Source organism: Copadichromis virginalis, linkage group LG17, assembly GCF_057382275.1.
Source record: "Copadichromis virginalis isolate Kocher_CV1m ecotype Utaka linkage group LG17, C_Virginalis_male_GT1.1, whole genome shotgun sequence".
Lineage (NCBI taxonomy): Eukaryota > Metazoa > Chordata > Actinopteri > Cichliformes > Cichlidae > Copadichromis > Copadichromis virginalis.
Genome location: NC_140634.1, coordinates 21,812,337 through 21,829,759, shown reverse-complemented (window position 1 = coordinate 21,829,759; position 17,423 = coordinate 21,812,337). Strand labels below are relative to the sequence as shown.

The 17,423-nt window shown below is 43.2% G+C and overlaps 1 protein-coding gene across 18 annotated transcripts in view; it reads left to right on the top strand.

The window, feature by feature from the left end:
* celf2 (cugbp, Elav-like family member 2) overlaps nt 1-17,423 on the top strand; it is a 236,154-nt gene that overhangs the window by 56,204 nt on the left and 162,527 nt on the right. The gene's annotated exons all lie outside the window — the stretch shown is intronic.

Below are 17,423 nucleotides of genomic sequence, written 5' to 3'. Positions count from 1 at the left end.
CTCCTCTTTTTCTTTGGGGAAAAAAATCTAAATAATTTATCTGTGTTTTGGTGCATTTTCCCCCCCTCCTGTACTGTTGAGTGGAGAGAAATGGGATGGAGACAGACAGGAGGAAAGGCACATGAGAGTGGGTTTTTTTTCCTTTTCTTTATATTTCCTTTTTTTTTTTGAATGGGAGGAACGTGAGCAGCATGCCGAGGAGGGTAAGAAAAGGGAGCGAAGGATGGCGGGAAGGAGGCAGAGGGGTTGAGCGAGCGAACCTCGCTCAGCTCTCGGCTGGAGAGGGGCCTAAGAGGAGCCTGCAGACTTTGGTAATCCCTCTTTTATTAATGTGAAGCCAAGCTCAGCAGAATGCAGGCTCACAGACATACCAGAGTTGCTCACAACTGACTGTCTTTGGGCCTCGCTGTCTGTCTCTCGCATGCAGATCTGCTTCGCTGTCATGACGGGCCAAGTCCGGCCCCTCCCATTTGCCGGGTTAGTAAACAGCTAAACGGTTAAAACTGTGTCGTGTCTTGCCCGGGTCCAGACCCGGCCCCGTGCACTTCTGCCCTGCGAGTGGAGCTCTCGAGTCTTTTGATCCTCGCTCAGGTTCCCGGGCTTGGGTTTTTGGCACCGAAATGCATCCTCGCCGCTGCACCGTGCCCTGCACGTTACCATGACAACCCCCCTTACATCACTCAGTGCCCCCCATGTAGCCAATGGGCATTGACCTTTTGCTGTCAGAGCGTGTTAGGGAGTGAGAGACACAAAGTGAGAGAGAGAGAGAGAGAAAGATGGGAGAGAGCGAGTGGAGGCAGGCGCGCGGCAGAAACAACAAACACAAATAGGTCATTAAATCGTAAACACAATTTAAAAGAGACAGAGGCTGCTCGGTTCAACTGGGCCTCAAGTTACTGCGATGTCAGCACCACAGCGTGCGTTCGCTTTGAATGACAAAAACAAGATGCTTGTCTTCATAAGGCATGATGTCATGATGTTATAAAAGGAACAAAAAAGGCAATGTTTTTAATTTAAGGCTAAATTTGAGATATCGTGAGACGGGGGGTTCCCGGTAACACTTAGCTTCTGATACACCGCCATATGTTCTATGCTCTCCAGCAGTAGCCCTTTAACACAGACTCATATGCGGAGAGCAGGCTTCCATCAGCAAGCACAGAGAGAGACTGATGCGGGCCTTCAGAGAGATCCTCGTTAGGGTAAATAAATGTAAGGAAGTGTGTAGAAAATTCCAATTAAAAGGCAACTAGATTGAATTAGAATTCAAATGAATGCTGTTTTTAACCTCTCAACCTCTACAAGGTCGCTGCTTGGGGATAGCGTAAAGAGTTTAGATCGTTAAGGTTTGTGTTATATGTTGGCAATTGAGCCCTCCTGAGTGCTTCTCTAGCAGCCTGCAGGATGCTGAGAGGTTAAAGGGCTGCTGAAGTTTGTTTTTTCTTTAATATGATGGATTTTTTTATACATTTAACCGGTTTTGATGTCTTATTCAGCAGATTCGCTTGCATTTGGCCACCAGCTTAGAATGTTCTCAGCCTATTTATCACTCCTATAGATATGGCTGGTAGGCACCCTCGTGTACCTGCTTGTAGTCCAAAAAAGTGCATCATCAGCCATTCTTATCACAGCGTTCTGTTGGAGTTCTGTGTGCATGTAAAATCTACAGTAGAGTTTTTTTATGCTCAGGCCACTTTCACGCATGCATTACCTGACAGAAATGCATCTGAGGATAAACACGTTGAATCAGACATTGAACACCTGCCAACACTCCCGTTTTTCCCATGTTTTAAGACCCTCCTGTTCTGCCGTTTGTCCCTGAAGTTGCAAAACTCTCACACTTTATCGTGAGAAGTTGTAATGCACTTTTGTTTTATAGATGATCTGGCAACGTTTTCTCCATTCACTGCAATTTCAACTACAACCTGGCAACTCACAGAATGATTCAAAGGATGTGTGAGCAGCTTATCGCTCCTGAAGCAAACCAGTTACATGCTCACTTTTCTGTTGTTGTTGCCTCAGAACAACTGTTCAGACGCAGTGAAGAACCAGACGTTATAATAAACCAAACTAAATGCAGGCGAGCTGAGTGACATTTCTGTTTTTTCGGATGTCGATGATGGTGAGTTTTTAACTTCTGTCAAAGAGATACTTTCCGATTAAGAGCTTTCCAAATCAATTACTCGTAACCGAAATGTTGTGAAAACACGACGCCTCTTTCCAAATTATTAAATTGGATGAGTTACAGTCATTCTCATCAAAACAAGTTATAATCTTCACTGCTGTCACTGCGCGCAACTGTTGGGACCGACTACAAAGTGCAAGACTGAAAAAACAAGAAACACTGCAAAAATATTCAACCGACACACTGAAATTTCACCCCTCACTGCTCTCGCTGGTGTGTCGGTTATGCTAGGAACTTAGTTTTGTGCTTTTTTATTTATTATTTTATTATTATTATTGTTTTCTGGTGAAGGCAGCATGGTGGTGCAGTGGTTAGCACTTTAGCCTCACAGCAAGAAGGTCCTGGGCTCAAGTCCACAATGTGCCCAGGGCCTTTCTGTGTGGAATTAGCATGTTGTCCCATGTCTGGGTACTCAGGTACCCTGAAATGGAGAAGCACAAGAGGATGGATGAATGAGTGGATGTTTTTCTTCAGTACATCTGATGCAGGTTCTCCACTGGTCTATGCTACAGAAAAAGGGAAACCTTAGACTATGTCCCAGCCTGCTTCTTCAGACATTATCCAGAGTTCATTTGTGAAAATACTTTTGGTAACCTATAAATGTGATCTTTACAACATGTAAATTACCTTATGACAGGTAGTCCTGTCCAAGCACAAGACTTTCAATACTGAAATACTTGGCCTATTACTTGTGATTAACTAGTAGGCACAACCACGCCGAGGTGATAATTAGGTATTAAAGTAGTGGAAGAAACCACCTACTGGTGTAATGGCTGTTGGACTGTTACCAACTGGTAACACTGGCCATTTGAAAGCGGTGTTTTGGGTTAGCACTTCTTGATTCAGCACGTTTGATTAGACCACTGGCAGGTCATGGAGACCACACAGCAGCAAGAGTAGAAGAAGGAAACTCAATTCTTGGATTGCAGAGTCAACAGTTTGACGTCAGCAGTCAGAAATCACAAAAGCTTGTGTCTACTAACCTAAACCATGTGAGTGAGGAATGAGGCAAAAGTGCGAAACGGACTGGCATCATGTCACCTGACACACTGGACATGCTATGAAAGACTCATAGTCAAAGTACATAAGATGCTGTGCATGTTAACAGTGAAAGAGAAGGGAAAGGATACATTTTGCTAATGCAACCCTAATACTGTAACTGATACGATATGAATTATTATCAGAAAAAAATAAATATTCTAATTCCTTCAATCAGAATGGGACTGTAGCGGTCTATATTTAAATGTAAGCTCATAGCAGAGTTGTTTTTCCCCGCTTTAATGTATAAATGCTTCCTCGCACAGCTTTAGTAACTGAATGCCTGCAGAAGTGTGAGCTATTAGCCATGTAAATAACAAATCATCAGTCATCATTGTCAACATTTATGCATTGTAATTTGAATGCATCGTTCCATTCACCGCTGTGTGCTCCTTTTAGGCTTTAGGTTGTTGTGCTCTTTATGCATTCAGCTTTCAGACTAATAAACATAAGCAACATGAGTGGATGCAGCATATGTTGGATTTTGAGCGGGGAAAAAAAATCCATGAGATCATTATATGTGAGAGTGCCAGGTATTTCACGCTCTTAGTCACCACTTTTTTGTTGACAAGCTCGCCATGTGTCAATATTTGTCACCGTCGCGCGCTTGCCATCGCTTTTGGCTGAGACAAAGTGCAATGAGAGGCCGATCCGATCTGAATGGTAAACAACAGAGGCGGAAATGGGTAATTAAGTTAGAAGTTAGCAAAAGTGTCTGCTGCATTTTAATGCCGATGGCCTGTGCACGCCGGGTAATTTAGGATTTCAATTGTTGTTGTTTTTCAGTGAAATGCAGGTGTTTTGTGAAGACAGACGATTTTGCCCTGTATGCCAAACATTCTAATGAAGCTCACGTACAATCCATAATTTTAACTATCCCCCACCTGCCAGCTAGCCACACACGCACACATCCACACATATGCACGCACACACACACACACAGTGCACAAACAAGCATGGGCATGGTACCCACACACACATACACACAATATGCACTAATGAAGCTGTTCTCCTTTCCTCTCTTTTTCGTTCCTGGCTCACTGAAACATGCATAAATCATAATAAACAGAGAGATGAATTTTTAATCAGAAGCTCCCTGCCTGTGTCTTCAGCCCCAGCCTCCTATGGGGAGGAGATGCCGTGATGTGCCAGGTATATGGAGCCTGATATGGCAGGGCCTCCTTCGGGAGGGCTGCTCACTGAGACATGCCTGTCTGGGCTGCCTTGTGCTGGGCATGATCTGCTGGACCGAGCCGTCTCTCTGGAGTTGAGGCTGGCCCTTCGAAAACGCAGCCTGTACTTGCAGGAGGCTTTGGACAGTTAGAGTGGGACGCCTGGGAAGAAATATTCAATAAAACTCTGAGCTTGGTTTTAATCAGAGAGCAGTCAGTCATTATTCTGACTGTCCATTAACATACATGAAATAGATCCTAAGAAAGTTAGAGTTCATAACTTTGCACTAAATTGTGCAGTAAAAGGTTGAAATATTTGAAAATAAATCTTTTTTTGAGATTTTCCTTTATTTTTAAAGAAAGATTTGCAGGTCCAACATTTTCAGCCATGTTTTTCCAGAAGGCATCCAGTTTCTTTCCCCATGAGAGCCTTTTCTCTCTGGAGACTAAACCGCTTCGCCCCAGACTTTTAGTTTTTAGTTTTGCTCCACTTTTCTGGAAAGCTTAGGCTGCTTGAGGTGAGAATGATGCTTCTTATTGGCAGACCCAGTTTTTCATAAAAGGTTAAATATTGTGGTGAAACTCTGACAGAATCAGGGGCCAAAAATTCTTCCACGACCTGGAATTAACACCAGGATTTATGGATATTTGCCAGGATGGTACGGCCAAGTCAGTAATGTTCTGAGCTGTAAACTAGTTCATGCAAATAGCAGTTCAATAAAAATACAATATCGAGGACGGATCATACATGTTCAACTCTTTTTTTAATAGTGGGAGTTGGAAGTGGTCAGGAGGCTGTGAGCTACACCAGAGGCTGTGGAAATTGCATATATTTGTGATATGCTAATCTTGTTGCATTGAGGTTATTTATATTCTGTCTTAATAAACTGTGAAAATTCAGTGCACAATTGACTTCATGCTGTACTTGGCCTCCTTCCATCGGCGCAACACAACTTTACTGTGATGTATACGATTTATTTACCTCATAAAAACTTCATAAAAGGGTGGTAAAGCTGAGTTAAGGTTGGTTTATTTTCCACTCTGTCTGCAGCTCTATATCTGGAGTCTGAGCCCGGGTTGAGCTGTGCCAGAAACACAGAGATGATGTGCAGTAAATGCGAATAGTGGGCATTGTCGGCGTGGCTCGGTGCCGGACTGGGCCGTGCCCAGTGGTCATGCAGGCAGTCCAGAGCTGGACTGGCGCTAGGTTGTTCCAGAGCTGTAGTATTAGACTCAAATAGGCCCACAACATAACAACATGAGCTGAGCTGTCACAGGGGATTACTTCAGCTAGGCAAGCCAGCGGGGTCTCCACTGCTCTGCTGCTCTACCAGGGAGAGAGAGAGCGAGAGTTAGAGAGTGGGGGGTATGGGGAGGGGGAGATAGGGAAGAAGAGGAGGGTGGAGAGTGGGATGGGGGTGGGGGGTGGGGGGGACGCTTGTTTCTCTATGAGAGAAGAGGGAACAACGGCAGAGAGGCTGAGAGGAACAAGGCAGAAGAGAGAGAAGCAAAGAGAGGCCGCTTGTTGCAAACATCTAGCAGGGGGGGGGGGGGGGGGGAGGGAAGAGAGGAACAGAGGACAAAAGAGGAGGAGGAAAGAAAAGAGTTGCCAGCTTGTATCCTGATAAAGTGCATTAGTTTGCTTGTGATGTTGGAGCACTCGTCCGAGCTGGGCTTTGTGGGGAGAGTGTGTGTTGATGCCACTTGCTGCCTCCCTCCTGCAGCTGCCGGTGCGGGATCTATGAGAGCTGACGAGCTGCTGCTGAGGTACACACTCGCACGCACACGCATCTGTGCTCACACGTACAACAACGAACATGCAAGTACTTCTTTCTGACCCAGATGCTGCCTCCGTGCGATCCAGCTAGGGTGTGCCTCTGCTGCATGGTTACTTTGGCATCAGCGAGGTTCATGAGTGTGTGTGTGTGTGTGTGTGTGTGTGTGTGTGTGTGTGTGTGTGTGTGTGTGTGTGTGTGTGGAGGGGGAACCTAAACAAAGTCCAGATGCTGGCTTATTCCTGTGTTTTCTGGAGATTTGACGTCTGCAACACCTCCTACCTGGAGCTTCAGCCTAACAGTGTTGTTAGCTGGCAGGATATTTCTCACTGCTTCCCTGCAACTGTTTGCCCAGTCAAGCGTAACATCCAATGCTTGTACTTCTGCTTTTTTTGTTGTTGTTCTCTATCTTCCGCTTCGTCCACCCCTCCTCCTGCTGTGTTAGCAGCATTGTGTGGACTACAAACAGTTAAAGCTGAAGAATTAGCAAATAAATGGTCGCTAACAGTAAAAAATTTTTTTTGCCTCTACTGCTTTTAAATTAAACATCTGGCTGGTCAGTGTCATTCACCTTTGACTTCATTCACAGTTCAGTTGTTTTTATTTATATACAATGTTTTTCATGCAGTCGCTGTGTTTGCCTTTCAGCTAATTTACATTTTCGTATTATTCCACCCACATGTACATGAATATGTATGATTTATAGTCTTACTCGCTTCCTTGGTGTCAAGAGTTGTAGCATTTAATGATGTCAGTGCTGATTCTTAAGCTTGTAATAGAATTCTGATGTCTTAAAGTAAGAAAAAAACACCACATTTTCTGTTGGACCTACACAATAACACACACACACAACCACTATTATCTGATGAAACTATAAAGATGTCCGTTATTTCACCTAAGACTTTTAATGCTCCCTGATTGTTTAAGATTTGAGATGAAGCCACCCACTGGCTTGTAGACTTGTGAAGCTTGAAATCAGCTTTTGTGGCCACCACTGTATCATTTTGTTTAATCCAGACGTGTTCGTATTTTGTCTTTCGTCCCTCACCCCCAACCGGTGGCAGGACATGGGCACCACTCCCTGGGCCTGGTTGTGTCAGAGTTTTCTTCCTGTTAAAAGTAAGTTTTTCCTTCCCGCTGTCACCAAGTGTTTGCTCATAGGTGGGGATATTCTGTATTGTTGCAGGGTCATAGCTTTGCAATATAAAACCCCTTAAGATCGACTGTTGTGATTAGGCGCTAAATAAATAAAACTGAATTGAACTGGAAGCCTGCAAAACCCCAACAGACTGTATGGCACTGACCAGTGCTAACTGACATACAAAAAATACACCAAAGTGTCCTTCACTAAAAACTGTGGCGCACATATTTTGGTGTGTATTAGAATGATCAAATATCCAGTGCTTGAATTCATAGGAGCTAAACTAAAGCTTAGCAGACAGCAAGCATCACCCACTGCTCAGTTGAGGTTGCAATGCCTGAAATAATCATTTAAACAGGTGAGTTAAATAAATCAAAAACATTTCCCATACAGTTGTTAATTGGTTATAAAAACCAAAATAAAAAGATTTTTATTCTTTTTATAAATTCGGGGCATTTTAACATGGCGGTCTAACTCCATAGTTGAGTTATTTAACAATTTATTGTAGACCATAAAAGTCTCATTTGAATCTTATAATTGTTTTTGTTGCCAGTTACTTTTTAATTATAAACTTGTTCATTTTGGAAGATTCTTCTTTTATATAATTATTTTAAGGTTTATAACATAATATATTATATTTAAAAGACTAAAAATATGTACTGTAAGTTTTCATCAGTATTCATCACCAGTGGTGGAAAATGATTTGCGAGACTTTTTTGTAGCATTGGCTGTTTAAAATGAAGAAAAACAGAGTACAGATGGAATGGGGGATCTCGGTAAGAAGACCAAACGCACCCACTCAACCACTCGCCATTTGACTGTGTCCAACTAACAAAGCTTGAATTTGTACTTGCTATTTATTTACTGAAATCTGTGCAATTTCTTTTGCATGTCTTATGGAGGGATGGTGGAGAAATGCCTGTTCTTGTTCTGTATGTTGAACTGTTGGGAAACGTTACGAGAAACTGAAACAGGAGAGTAATGAAGTGACAGTAGTGAGGATGGGAAGGAAAGAAGCATCCCTGCTTTCAAAATGTGAGCCAAGCAGTCGAGACGCCCAACTTTTCTCTCTCCAGCCTTTCCCCTCCATTCCCGCCTTTCAAAGTGAATCATTTTTATTTTTAAAGTTCCGATTACAGATAAATTTTCCCCTACCAGTCACACTTTGTCTGAACTCCCCTCCTGTTGCATACAAGATTGAAACAAGCTTCTGCTGCGCACCTGATCATGAAAAACAGTCATGCTGAGGTTGACTTGTTTTGCAACGAGTCAACATATTTCATTGATGTTTGCAGGTAGTAATTTATTGTACCATAATTTACTGACTGAATCGGTGAATGCTTCATTGGGTGACAAATGAAACTGCTTTTGAGGCATGCACTTCATTTGCAATTTCCCGATGAAAAATATGACTTTGAGCGCTTTCTGCATCAAGCAGTTTCTCCCAGTGAGAAACATGGGGGATATTTTCCAGTGGTTTAGCACATGTGTGGGTTTATAGGTGGTGCGGTGGGCTGAGATAGCGTGAACATCAAATGACAAAGTCCACTGCAGCAGATTAGTGATGACAGATACCAGTAATTAATTTGGGGCTTTCCTCCAGCAGAGTGGTTATGAAATAAAACAGTAGTTATGTAGTTAAAATTGTTAACGTTGATCCAGTACAGAAGACTCTGTGACATTTTAGTCTTAGGACAATACAGAGATAGGAACTAAAAATACAGAAAGCAAAGAGTGTCAAAATTTGTGAATGCCACCTAGCTGCTGACTCCCAGCCTCACTAAAAAACGATGGTTCATCTACATGAGAGTAAAAAAAGCAAAAAGAGAAAAAGAGAAGTAACATGGCAGCACTGCAGGTCTCGTAAAACATTGCCAAGGAATTCACCCACTTTCCTAAAAAAGTGTCTCAAAAAGATTTCACAGTAGATATCAAAGGTGAAGCCAGTTTTAGATTTATCAGCTGATTGGAACTCCTGCACTTACCTACTCGTGTCTCATCGGCTGCCCGACCTTCTCAGGGGTTTGATTGACTTTCATCATCTGATAAAGGTGTGTTGTTTGGACCTGATTAAGGTCTGACAGACCAAAACTTTGTGATTTAATAAATATTTCAACAGTGGGCAAGACTGTGTGGGAGTTCCAGTCATGTGTTCTTAAAAAAGTACATTTCCTGACGTGCTAGTCACTTATTCTGGTGTGCGATTATGTCCAATTATGTCTTTGTCGGTAAAAAGCTATAAAATTGATGATGATTCAGAGCTCACAAAGTTCTGACAGCTACTCTAATTCTTAATAGCCTGCAGCTCAATGCTTCCTGGTTCAAAATCCTTAGGAAATAACACTTGAACTTTTTATTCTTTCTTTGCAGTTTTCGTACCAATCCAGTGGGTCAGGTTGGACTCTTGGTGGCGTCATTCTGGCCCACGGGCCATATCTTTGACACTCCTGGTGCACCGAAAACTATGTCGCCCACAGTTGCAGAGCTTGACTCTTACAAGGGAACTAAAGTGAGGTCATTTAGACCTCTACCTCAAATTGCACCAGGACTACCCTCCAAAATTGGAGCCAAATAATTAATATTTCAATTCAGAGCCAGTGTGCTTTAACACACTATAACCTTACCAACTGTTTTATAAATTGAAGTAAAGAGAACTCATGTCAGTGGAAACTTGCAGAAATAATCAGCACATCTTCCCCTGAGAGTTTGCTTATGTGAGCTAATATTAGTCCTCTTTTGCTCCACCCCTCCTATTCCTCCTTCTTTCTTTCCTCTTGGAGCACTGGCAGTAAAACCAAGCAGCCCTTCTCATTCACCCCACACAGTGTGCCTATCTAATGGTGTGGAGGATATTACGCTTCTATTAGAGCTATGACCGTTGGTTTAGAGTCACTGCCTCTCACTCCCATTTTCCCAGATGGGTCAGGGCAATGGGCGTTAAAACGGCCTCTGTTCCCTCCTCCCCCTTCCTCCCCTCCAGCCTTCTTGAATCTGCTAAACCAGCCGTCGAAGCCTCTGTGAAGGGAGCGCACCTCGTCTCCGCGCTACAACGATTTAATCTGCCGAGCACCTTTTCAATCAAAGAGTGTCAGGCAGGGCCGCTCTCGACACGACTCTAATACAATGTATGGACACACACGTACAGGAAGTGAGGGCGAGCGAGGGCGACTACTCCTGCGCGCACGTGCATCACATGCCCAGGCGCAGATCAATACTCGCAATCATACAGGTGACAATAGGCGCAGGTTTATCGCCCCTGATTCACACCCTGCTATCATCACCTTCTCAAAATCGCACAATCAAGGGAGGGGAGGGTGAAGGCAGAGGGTGCATATGTGAAAGAGGAAGGAGGGAACAGAGCACGGGAGCTTGCAGGTACATGAAATGTGTGAATATGTGCGTGAAATGAATTGAAATGGGTGTGAAAGTGCATCTATTTGCAGGCGGATGCATATGCACATCCCTTTGTATGCCTGTGTGTGTGTGTTTGCATGCGCATGAGTGAATTTCCGCTGTGTGCGTGTGCGGCAGATGCGTTATATTCCTCCTTTCTTTTTTTGGAGTGTGTGCGTGTACATCTGTGTGACTGTGTATGAGGTGTGTATGTGTGACGGTTGTTATCAGAATGACACCATCCCACTCCCTCTCTCCTGCAGCCCCAGAGGATCAGTGGAGCTGCACCAGTTTCAAATGAAAATAAATGAGAGGCAGTGACCGCTACTGCCTGGGTCCCGCTTTAATGAGGAAAAGGAGCAGAGAGGGAGGGAGGAGAAGGAGAGGACAGAGGTGGAGGAGGGACGAGAGGATGGGGAGAAGGCAAGGGGAGAAATTGGAAAGTGAGGGTGAGATTGGCCCGAGTTGGCAACGACGGGACCGAGAGAGAGAGAGAGAGAGAGAGAGAGAGAGAGAGAGAAAGAGAGAGAGACGAATGGAAAAGAGAGGAGGGGGTGGTGATGAATGGAGGGCCTCTGTCTGTCACTGATGCGATGGCCAATTACAGTTGGAGCACGCTCCGATGCACTGCAGGTGGAGCGGACACTGTTTTGAGTGGCCAGAGAATATCCCTCCATCCTCCATTTGCATTGAGAGGAGAAATCACTGCACAGTGTACAACTTAGAGCAGCTTTGGGGGGTTTACTTTGTGATTCAATAGAACATTACACCTTTGTGGATCTGGGCTGAACTATACAGGGATTTTTTTTTTTTACCACGCATCTTCAAGGATTATACGCTCCCTTGAGGTATATTTTTCTTTTACTTCCCAAGCATATTAAACCCTTAAAAGAGTAATGAAGCACTGCTTTTTCAGCTTGGGGCTCGTACCAAAGTTGTGTAGTGACATGGTAGTGTGGCCGACACGTCTGGAAGTACAGCCGACACATTTTAATGCACAGAGTACCACTTTAGTGTCTTTTTTAACATGCAACGTGGTCCGTGGGGTTCAAAAGAAGGCCCACAACATCTGAAAGAGACAATGTAAGGCCGTACACATGGTGCTCTGCTTTTATTCTCACTGTTGTGGGAAGTTTGCACGGTAACACGTGGTTTATTATTATAAAAGGGAGTATTTTTCACCCAGACAATGACAGAAAAAGAGAAGCCAAAAAAGGAAAGCGAAATTAAAAGTGAAAAGTGAAGTGAAAGTGTAAAAATCATAGACGTCAGGTAGAGACATGTATACAACCCACCATCGTACAAAGATTTATTCTTCTGAATCTAGTAAAATCGCATTATGAAGCAGTCGAGCGACTGAGTTTCAACTCAGTTTTATTTATATAACACAGCAAGACTTGTTTCAGCTGCTTTATATCATAAGGAACCCACACTATCACACGATATGATAATAATCAGCACACATTCATACATATACATACATAAAGCTTCAATAAAACTATAGAAATATATAACACGATCCTATCATTTAGGATATTAACCTCATCCGGATCCTCTAACATTGTCCTTATGGAAAATCAGAATGAACAGGGTGTTCTCAAAATAGGTTAAAATTATTATAACTGTGGAAGATTCTAGATAAAAATTAATGGCATGTAATAGTAGCATGTAAACACAACAGTAGTCAAAAGAGTGGAGAGAGGAAGGAATGCTCGCTGCATCATGGGAAGTCCCCCAGCAGCCTGAGCCTATAGCAGAAACTACAGGGTCGTTCAGGGTCACCTGATCCTTAGTGATCCTAAAAAATATAGACATACGCTTCCTGTATTCCTACATGACACTAGCATTTCCTAGCAGTATCCTTCATACACTGGTTTTCGCAGGATTTTTAAATTAAGTCTAAAGGTTGTGTTACATTGTTCAAAGAGCTGCTCGAAACCACATAAAGCTTTAGGTTGGAGATGTAACTTAACCAAATTTCAGAGCTTTTTACTGCCATAGAAACTCAGGTGTAGCATAACTTGATACAGGCCTTTAAAATATCACAGAATTAACCCAAAAAGAGCCATGGGGCTTATTGAGAGTTTGCAGATATGAGGTCAGCAGCGATGCATTTCTACTTCAGCGCGGCTGAGCGTTGTCCATGCCTGTCTAGCAGAAACTATTAAAACTAGCAGACAGCAGCACAGTATACCCGGGAGGCCTCTTCAGGGGCAGAGGACATCAAGTGTGTGTGTGTGTGTGTGTGTGTGTGTGTGTGTGTGTGTGTGTGTGTGTGTGTGTGCAGAGAGAGAGATACAGACAGACCCACACATGTCATGTCGAGACCACCGGTGCAGACATTAGTGTGTTAGGGTCAGTGAGCAGGTCAGGAGGTATTTGCTCGACAGTGTTGGACTTGATCACGATGTCCTGTAATGCGGAATTTATGTGTGTAGTCTACGTGTACATGTGACTCTAGAGGTCAGAAGCACGTGATGTGATTTTTCCACTTTGAACAACTTAAAAATTGCACTCATCCTTCTCTGCCAAACTAGAACAGACAGTCACTAAACTCTTTACAGTAAATACTTTGGCTCACATGTCTGTCTTGGATCATTGCCCAATTATTCATTTTGCACTTTAGATCTTGCCGATACTTCTTCTAATTTAGACTTTTCCCTCAGTCTCAAAAGAAATCAAGATCTCACGACATGTACACATCCATTACTAAGGGCTGTCGCCACCCATTTTGGTTACCTAGGTGACATTACAGAAAAACATTTAACATAAGGTCCTGGCTGAGGGTAAAATAATTAGTTATGAATAATTAATGAAATTGTTGCTGTGGTGCCAGATGTGTAAATGTGCATAGCTCAGAGGAAAGACTCCAACAAATAGCCACAAGCAACAAACTTCAGCTCCTGTTAACATCTTGTCAAACCCAGATTTCACTGGTGTGGTTCTCCAGCAGCTTGAGTATGTAAACTGTGTCTCTTTGCTGTTTGGAGGTAGCGTCTGGATTTACAGCTAATATGCTATCAACATCAAAGTGCTGATCATTGTTCCCCTTTGCGGCTCACAATGTTATCAGTATAAGTCGTTTTAGTGTGGTTCTTATTATACTAATGTTTGCCAGGAACATCAGTAATCTTGTTACATGAATCTTATAAGAGTAATCTAATGAAGTGAGGGGTTGAGAAAAGCTTAAAAAGCCTGGTTGAGGAATTTACACTACTGTCTCATCCCAGGGCGCAGCGTTCCTCTCTTCTGTCAGACATCAGTAGAATAAGTACAAGCTGATTCTTTCGGTGTTTGTACCTTGGCAAACCTGCAGGTTGGAGGTCAAAAGGTTGACCTCGTCACGCGTTCCATTAAGAACTTTGTTCTTCTATTTTCTACAGCTTATCGGGGTCTGTTTGACGGGTGGAGCAGTCTAAGCAGAGATGTTCAGACCTCCCTCTCCTCGACCACCTCCTCCAACTTTTCTGGTGGGACACTGAGGCATTTCTAAGCCTGCTGATCATCTCTCAAGCATGTCCTGGTTTTGTCCCGGGACTTCCTCTCACTTGGATACCTAGGCGGTGTCCAAGAAGAAGCATAGTCAGATGTTCTGACTTTTTACCTTTAGGCACTAATATCTACTTGGGTAGATGTAGGAAATAATGCTTACCTAGTGTTTATAAACCCTTCCTAGTTCTATCAGAGCTTTCATCCTGTTTCCTTTCCACTGTCGCCAAGTGCCTGCTCATAGGGATCGTCTAATTCTTGAGGTGTTCCCTGTATTACCTGAGGTGACTGTTGTTGTGATTTGGCAATGTTAATAAAATTGAAGTAAACTACATTGAATTAATGCCAGCGGGTCTTTTGCAGATTGGCGTGTTTGAAGAATTGGCCTGTTTCACTATTGCTCCATCATAACACCAACGCCAAAGTCCACCGTGTATAAATCTGACATGTCAGCGGATTTGACAGTCTGACTGTATGAAAATGGTTGGGTAGTATTTTCTCATGTCAGCAGTTTGTTTGTGTATGAGCAGAGGTTTTTTTAGGGCGGTTCGCTGGATATGACTGGCACTCTGATCAGCGGTTACAGTACTAGATTAGTACTACTTTATTACCCAAGGACACAAGCTCTGTGGACAGTGCAACTCATATTCAATCCAAATGGAAAGAACAAGAAGACCAAAATGAAACATGCACAAAATTAGCTTCTTTTTAGTCCTCAACACATTTATGTCGATATTAAGAAGTGGTATTAAGCCTCAGCTGTATATTGTTTAATCCCTGAACTGCTGACATTTTCTTCTATTCTTTCTTATGCTAATATTTGCTGCACGTGAATCTTCACATACTGTGAAGGTAAAAAAAATGTTTGAATCACCATAATAACCTTCTTTTTTCTTTTTCACAAAGTGTCTTCATACTCAAGCCATCTTTCTTTCTTGGCGCCGCTCGCGTTTTCACATGATGGTATTTGTGAATAGGCCTCTTTATCCTGGAAATGACAATATATGTGACACACCTGACAAAACATGCATATAAAGAGAGTAAAAAGTGAAGGTTGTGCTAAAATGTTAATCTGAATTCTACTCTTGATTCAAGGTAAATAGATGTTTAATAAAAATTTAAAATTGAACAATAAAAAAGCACTGAGCTGAAAACCCCTAGCCCGGTGAGTTTGTGTGTTTTGAGTCAGATTGTGTTTCCAAAACAGGTCAGCGAGCATTCGGGCACTGCAGCCCACTGCAGGTAGAGATGGGATCCACGTTAACTGGAACACGATGTCCTAACCAGAGTCCAGCAAGGGCCAGAAACAAGCTGACAGAGAGGGTGAAGAGAGGGAGAGGTGCAGTGAGTGATGGAGGAGAGGGGAAGGAGACAGATGAAAGCATGAAAATGGAGGAGAGAAGGAGAAGGCGGCTGGAGAAAATATGGGAATGAGATCTGAAGATTGAACAGTGAGTGGCAGCGAGAGCGATGGAGAGAGTGTTAGAAAGAGATGTCTCTACTTTTATTTGGTTTTCAGTCCGCCGTTCTGAGCTTAACAGAATACGAAAGTAGCAGGAGGACTCGGCTGGACTGGGACGCCTGTAATAGCCTTTCATTTAGGAAGCAGTCTATCTGCAAACGCACACACGTGTACAGTGCGGAATAATCACTGATCAAAATGGGGTTTTTTTCCAGCGACGATGAATGGTAGCAGTCAGGGTCTGTCTGGTTTTTGCTCCTCACATGTCCACTTAGGCTCAAACGCAGATGCTTGCTTTTCTGAATTATTCATGAACCCCTCATTAAATATTCACGTGTGAAAAGCCGGTACCATCAGCTACCCACAATCCTCTCCTCTTGGGTGAGGTACAGGCAGGAAAGAGAAGACAAGCAGGATGATACTTATACTTATGTACCTATCAGAAAGCAGTTTTATTCTTTTGTTTAATTAGTTTTTTTAGGATCTGCTCTTTTTGGTCCTCCCTCTTTGTTTCTTTCTTCTGTCTTGCCCCGCCTTATCTCCTCCTGTTCTCCTTCGTTCTGGGTGATCAATTCGTATTGCTCGGGCAGCTGAGCCCCCCTGAGCCCGGGGTTAGAGAGATGAAGGCAGGGAAAAGATAGAAATAACTAGACAGAGGGAAGAGGCGAGAAAGACAAAAGTACAGGAGAGCAAGCAAAGGCAGAGCCAGACCTTGCCACAAGCAGGGCCTCTTGGCGAACACAGGACCCTCGGGTGAAGAAATGGAGTGATAGGAGAGGTGATGGCTGAGGGTGGAAAGAGACGAGAACAACAGCGGCGGCAGGGAGAAAATAAGGTAGAACACAATGTGTGAAATGTTCACTGGCTCTGAAGACTGGTCCTGAGTAAATACAGGCTCAAGGATGCTTCTGAAGTCTTTGTTCATGCTTTCACAGCGGCGTGTACACAGGCCTACAGCGATTTTAATCTTCACTTGTAAATAAACCGTAACTATGGAGAAATGACGGGCTCAGTGGTCACGCCCGTGCATCAGTCATCACCGAGCACCAAGAACATGACGAGGGTTTTGAGGTTCTGCACACCGGGGTTCTCTTACATGCTGTGCTGGTTTAATTATGAAAGTTTGCAGCGGTGTGTACTCAGGGGGGTTTGGAACATAGCCGGCACAAGAAACAAGTGTAAACTTTCATGAAATCTCAGTGAAACTTGGCCACGGATCAAAATTTGAAGGTTTGAGGTGTCATTCCCACTGTTCCCACCACCTGTCAAAGCCCAACGGCCTTCATTTTAGCTTTAATCAAAACTTTACTTTCATGCTTTCACAGTTGCAGTCTTACACTTTTACGAAGTCTTTGGAGACTACTTCTTATAAGCTGTTTATCCATATAGTGGGATGGAAATGTTTCCTAGACCTTGTGTTTATTATTAGTGTTTATATGATTTGAAAATGAATCTAAAGCACAATAAACAACATCATTAGTCCTGAAGACAATCCCTCATTGGGTGTCTTCACGATATTGCTGAAGAACCCTGTCCGACATGTTCGTTCAAAATCCTATATGTATGCGTCGGTAGATTGAGATGTGGTGGGGCAAAGGCTGTAACATGTGGTTAACTTAATTTTCACATTTATCAAACCATGCAGTGACCCAAAGAAAGAGATTGCTCCCTTGACGATAGAAATGCTTCGTCAAAGGATAAAGGCGATCACTCAGAGCAGCTTTGTATTGATTTGCAGTGACCCTTCTCTTTAAAGGACCCAAACTATCCT